The sequence below is a fragment of the Alligator sinensis genome, unplaced genomic scaffold (assembly GCF_000455745.1).
Source record: "Alligator sinensis unplaced genomic scaffold, ASM45574v1 scaffold391_1, whole genome shotgun sequence".
NCBI classification, from domain to species: domain Eukaryota; kingdom Metazoa; phylum Chordata; order Crocodylia; family Alligatoridae; genus Alligator; species Alligator sinensis.
Window position 1 is genome coordinate 1,384,813 of NW_005841889.1, and position 6,517 is coordinate 1,391,329.

The 6,517-nt window shown below is 44.1% G+C and overlaps 1 protein-coding gene across 1 annotated transcript in view; it reads right to left on the bottom strand.

The window, feature by feature from the left end:
* CACNA2D3 (calcium voltage-gated channel auxiliary subunit alpha2delta 3) overlaps window positions 1–6,517 on the bottom strand; it is an 889,480-nt gene that overhangs the window by 568,144 nt on the left and 314,819 nt on the right. The window lies entirely within an intron of this gene.

Genomic DNA, 6,517 nt, shown 5'->3' on the forward strand with positions numbered 1-6,517 from the left:
TCAGGCAATAACAAAAATGATCTTTACCTCACTTTGCAAAAGAATGAGCAAAACAACACAGGAGAGAAGGAGATAGCACCTCAACTGCCTGCCTGACTCCCCCTTCCTCCAAATAGGTGGTAGTGTACCTTCACTGAGATTATTCTAGTTTAATTTTATTTAGGAAAACATTAAACACTGTCCCACTAAGAACACATTTAAGAGTGATTCACAGCTAACAGATTTTTGCAACTGACCCAATAAACTATAAGGAGAAATTTTCAATAAGCACAAAGGGGAGATAGACCTTTGATGGGAATGTACTTAGCCTTTGTGGCTTTGAATATTTATGCCACAATTAATAAATCAATAACTCTCCATTCTATGGATGCAAACAAGTGTTCGCAGGATCTGGTTTCCATTTAGACAGCTTAGTTTAAGCCACCTAAACCAAGAACCATGCATGCAGGCATTTGCCTCCTGCTGGGAGCAGCAGGGGCAGCCAGAGGCAAGAAACTTCACAGGAGGGTGGGGGAGAGGGAAGCTGGAGGGTCTAGGGGGCTGAAAACATCCTAGTCAGGGTCGACAGGTGGAAAGGAAGGGGAAAGGAGGTAAAAACAGCATAGCCTTGGGGCTGTGGAAAGTGGCTGGGCTATGCTTGAAAATAAGTGCAAATGTTCCCTAGGCCAAATTAACCCTTGATCAATCAGATTAACCCTATATCAATCTACAGTTAGTTCATCTCAGAAGTAACTCACTTTAGATAGGACACACCATTTTTAGGGTGACCTAAGCCCTGGGCAAGCTGGGCCACTTTGATTACCTTAGCCCTGGTTAGCTTGTTCTAAATGTAACACCTATATGTCCCCTATGGTTAGGGATCTACCCAACGCAAGGAGACAGCCGGCCAATTTCACAGGCAGATTGTGAAGCTGGCTGCCATTTTCACAGGCTTATCATGGTGCTCCCCCCTCCAACTCTGATTGGCTGAGGGGTCCTGGTGCCCCCTCACGCTGCTGACTGGTGGAGAGGACTGTCCATCATATGACCCCACCCCTTGCTGCTGATTGGTGGAGAAGGGCGGGGCCACACAACAGACAGCGTTCTCAGGCAATCACTGGCAATGGGCAGGTGCAGCAAGCCTGCTTGACTTAGTGCCAGAAAGCTCCCTCCCTCCTTCCACCCAGTGGGCTGTGCAGCCAGGAGGACTGCTGGCTCCCACTCGGGAGCCAGCATTTTATTTTTAGTAATTTTTTTCCCCCCATTGATTTCAAAGAGCTTACCTGATTTCATAACTTCCACAAAACCCATGAAATTGTGATTTGAGTAGTTCCGTACTTATGGGACTATTCACGAGCTCAAATTTAAGCATACTTGTGCTTGCAGTTTTAGGATCCCAGTGCCAAACTGAGCCCTTTGAATCAGGCAGTGTATTAGCCCACAGAACCACATGGTGGTTGAGTTAAGAAAAGATTCACAAGAGCTACAACTACAACACAGACATAATACACAAAATATTGTGCAACTTACTTCTAAAAGAGTATGTACACAGGAGCAGCCTCTCACATTAACAGATATTCACAAAACAAAGATCACCAGCACTACTGATGTACATAGTTTAGGCACATCGTAAAATTTCTGTTGCATGCATGCCATGCTAGACAAGGACAGGCTCAGACTAGGATTTCAAATTTTCTATCTGAACTGAAGATTGGTAGAGCCCTATCCAGAAACCAGTCAGCTTGGCAGACTGAATTTCATACATTTCTGTTTTAAATTGAATATTAAATCAAACTAATGTTATTGCAATTGTTTTAATATTTACTATAAGCCACATGTATGGATAGCACCTGACTACTACTGCATTTTCAGTTAAAGTATCTTATTTCTTCCAAGTACAAGAGAAAGAAAGAAGTTGATTTATCACCTAAATCAACTTCTTTCAAACACAGAATCTTGGGGCTGCCTCTTGCATGTTATTGAAGTATCTGTGGATCTGTTTCTAAAATGTTCCTCGCAACAGCAGGGAATGTACTAGTAGCAATAAGAACTTGGGATTGCAAGATCAAGCCCTAATTTCTTAGATTCATGTACATAGTGCTCAGCAGAATGAACAACAAGCTTGCATGTCAAAATATCTTATCTTATAACTTTAATATGCATAAATATTAAGCGAAACATGCATATAAATATATACAGCCCTTTTCATTGTCAAGCTCAATCAAAACTTTGTTAGTATGTAGAGATACGTTTAGAAAGTTGAACACATTAAGTCTGATGTTTCTATAGGGTCCCTGAAGAATTACTATACTTGAACATTTCATTTCAGCACAAAGACCCTGATAGCTGTTAACTGTATCCCTTAGGAATTAATAGGTCATTTCATTGTTTTATATTAGCATCCAACATTAAAATAGATATGATAATCATTATTATGATGGATTCCAAATTTTTTAGCAATATCCTAAAGTTTTAAATTGATGAACATCTATTTTACAACTAGGAGCTTTTACAGCTATCTTTAAAATAAGCATACAAATATATTTTTAGCTAGAAAAAGATCACAGCCTAATGAATTCAGTCAACCCCTAAATTCTAAGAATTGTCCCTCATGACTAATGAAATGATGTGTAAAAATGCTGGTTGAAGCAAAGCAACCTACTTGATCTCAGAAAACTTTCAGACAATCATTATTAGGTTTAATTAACTTCAATACAAAAGTGGGGACTCCTTCTATCTCAAGTCAATGAAGCTCAACATGTAGACATCGCTATTAGAAACAAAGCAAAATGTAAAGCAAGTCGCAGCTGAAGACCGAAATAATGAGCATGTTATTTTAATTTTGCAGTAGCAATTACACGAAATTCAGAACCAACAACAAAACAGTGCACTACATTCAGATGTTATGGGATGGGCATAGCTGATTCCTCACCCATTATCTCCTTATAAACCATGGACAAGAATTTTTTTTTCAGGTGTCTAATACTTTGAAAATCTTTTATGGTCTTCTAAGATTTACTCACATTTGCATGTTACAATTCAGAGATGGGAATTCATCTAAAGCAATGCATTGCTCAGTGATGTCTATCTTGCCTCCCTCATATATATTCATTAAATCTTTATCTACACTATTATTTTGCCCTTTGAAAATGATAGTTATGTAGCAAAGAAACTGGTCTTGCACAAAAATGAAAAAAACCCAAACTTTAGATTACCTTGCCCATTTTTAATATTTTGTCTACTTCTACCTGTCAGGATGGATAAATATATGACCCTAGCTTAATCTCACCATGAAGCACCTTGCAAAAAAAGCCCAAGAAGAACAAGGATGTTCTGCAATTTATTCCTCCTATTCATAGCTTATTAAACCTAAACAAAATAGAAAAAAAGGTGGAAAAAAGAGCAGAGTATAGCTGGGCTCTAGTATCAAGTATCATTGCTTATTACTGGCTATCTGCCTAGTAATCATAAATCCCTATGGTGATATTCTAAAATCCGTTGGTTTTCAGGTAGGTGTGAGCCAAAAAAAAGGTTTAATTTTCTATGAAGACCAGGAAATAGCAAGCACAGCACAACTGGGTACTAGGATGCATAAATATTCCTGATTACTCTTTCACATAAAGCAAACAGGAAGGGTTTGAAGTTAACAGCGTGTACATCATGCAAAAGGTATCTCTGTCCCAAAAAGATAGTTACCACAAAGGCTATGAATAAAATGCTCCAAATCAATTACAGTATTCCTCTGAGGAAATAAGAGAGCAATATTATAAACAGCAACTTCAGAAAAGTGAGAACAATAGGGCATTGAATTTTGCAGGAATGAATTAAGATTTTTTTTTCCCTTGTTGGAATGAAGCTCAGCATTATTGACCAATTAGTATTATAGATACAAAAGTTTAACAGTTACTCCACCCATCCTCAAACATCTAGATATATGATCCCTGCAACATATCACAGTTTTAAACAAATAAGTTAGAAAACTACTTTATACACACACACACACATATATACATACATATATATACATATATATACACTAGTCAATTGCCCATCAAGGATGACGGGGGAGGGAGCAGGTGGGGGCAGGAGCCCTGTGTCCTGCCCCCCACGCCCCCTGTCCAGGCCCACTCGCTCCTTCCCCACCGCGGCAGCGCGGGAAGGGGAGGAGCGGGCCTGGGCCCAATGCAGGGTTGTGGGGGAGGACCGGGCCCAAGGGTGGGAAGAAGTCAGCCACCGCAGTGGTGGGGGAGGAGCAGCGGGCCCAGTCCAATGCAGTGGCAGTGGGGGGATGGGAGGAGCAGGCTCAGGACCAACAGGGGGAAGTGGAGTGGGGCAGGAGTGGGCCCAGGCCTGAGGGGGAAGGAGGCCTGCCTCTCCCCTCCCCCTGCTGCTGCTGTTTTGGGTCGGGGCTGGAGGGCAAGGGGAGAGCGGGCCTGGACCCCAAGTGGCAGGAGGGAAGGGGGGAGTGAACTCAGATGGTGGGGACAGGACACAGGGCTCTCTCCCCACCCGCTCCACCCCCCATCATTCTTAACGGGAAATTGGCTACTGTATATATCTGTATGTATATTATGTATGTAGGTATTTTTTTGTATATATGTATGTGTGTGTGGGCTGGCTTCTCCCACCCCGCCAACTCCACGTTGAGCCCGGGCCCACTCCTCCCCTCCCCCTGCCACCATCATATTGACCCAGGTCCACTCTTCCTCCAACCTGCTGCTGTGGCACGCCCACTCCTCCCCACACTACCACGTCAGCCCTGCAAGTGGCAACAATGGAAGGGAGGAGGGGCAGGCCGAGGCCAGTGGCCTTGCCCCACCCCTATGAAGTCCCGACTTCATTCCCCACCCTATGCCGCTGATGCCACCTCCAAAGAGCAAGGGCAGGGGGGGGTGAGGCCAGCTCTGGGGGCCTCACCTCCTCCTTCCATCCACTCCATTGCTGCCGCCTCTGTTTCTGCCGCTGGCTCCATTGCCATCCGCTCTATTGCTGCCGCCCTGCCCACATCCACTCTGCCCCCACCATCATGGTGGCACACCACTGTGCCACCACCTCCTGTCCCAATGCTGTATTTTAACTCTGATTGGTTGTTTCAGTCAGCCAATCAGAGTGCGAATAAAGCGTTATGGACAGATAGACAGACTTTTATAATATTTGAATATTTCACAAACAGTTTAGATGGTATATAAAGTAGGCAAATACAGAATAGCGGGGCTCCAACTATGATAAAAGAATCATTCTATATCTCCTTACAAAAGTCTTCACAAATTAGAAAGCAATAATTTTTCTACATCACTGTTACCTTGCATCGTCCAATACAGAGCTAAGATGGTGTGGTATTTTTCAAACCAAACCAAAATGATCAAAATACTCAGAACTGTCACTTTCCTTTGGCATTACTGAAATCAAGGAAAAGACTTTCCCCAAAACATTCACAGAGAACTTGGGAGGGATAAAATGGCATGTTTGAAAGCATCTGAGCTGTAATTCAAGTGCCCAGCAGAAAGTGAACAATACTGTTTGCTCAGATGGCTGCAACAGTCAGCTGAAGGACAAAAGACACTTAAGCCTGGATTCAGAAAAGTGAAGGATGGTTGAAAATTTCTGCAGCATAAAACCACGTCAGTAGAGGGCTTCCACAGCTGAAATGTCCCCCTTTTTCCAAGCTGAGTCCTGTTACAGAGTTAAACCAATTGTCATTAGGCCTGTGGGGACGTCCCTGCAGGGGACGATGCCGCTCCACGCAAGACAGAGACTGGGAGGAGAGACAACACCAGGAGGAAAAAACGCCAGGTCCTAGTCATCGGGGACTCCCTTTCTGCTTTGATCCAGCCAAAGCGGCTCCGAAGCTTCTCGGAGAGCCGGCCATAGGTTATAATGGGGAATCAATGAAATATCTATAACTTTGTTGTTTTTTGTCTGATTTGGATGCAACTTGCAGATGGTAGTAGCCCCTGCTGAGAGAATGAAGTCTGCCAAATGTCAAGATGATTGGTGCAGAGGTTTGTGGGGAACTGCACCCCAAATTCTTGAAAGCAAAACTCATGTCACGTCTATGTGTTACAACACAGGGGGGTCAAAATTGCAGGGTTCCTAGCCCCTGGTGAGGCCACAAAGCCTGCCAAGTGTCAAGAAGATTGGTGCAGGGATTTGGGAGGAACTGCATTTCAAGCTGCTGACAGGCAAAACTCGTGACATAGGTGACCCTGTGTGCGCTAAGGCGCAGTAAGGTGAAAGTTGCAGGGGTGGTGGCCCCTGCTGAGGCCACAAAGCCTCAGGGGGGTTCTGGGGTCCTGCACCCCTAGCTGCTGACGGACAAAACTCGTGACTTGGGTGCTTGTGCAACTGACTGTCTGTCTTGGAGCGTGGGAGACACTACTGCAGGCCTGGCTGCTAAGCTAATGTGTTACCAGTTACCAATCGATCAGTAGCTTAGCAGCCAGGCCTGCAGTAGTGTCTCCCACGCTCCAAGACAGACAGTCAGTTGCACAAGCACCCAAGTCACGAGTTTTGTCCGTCAGCAGCTAGGGGTGCAGGA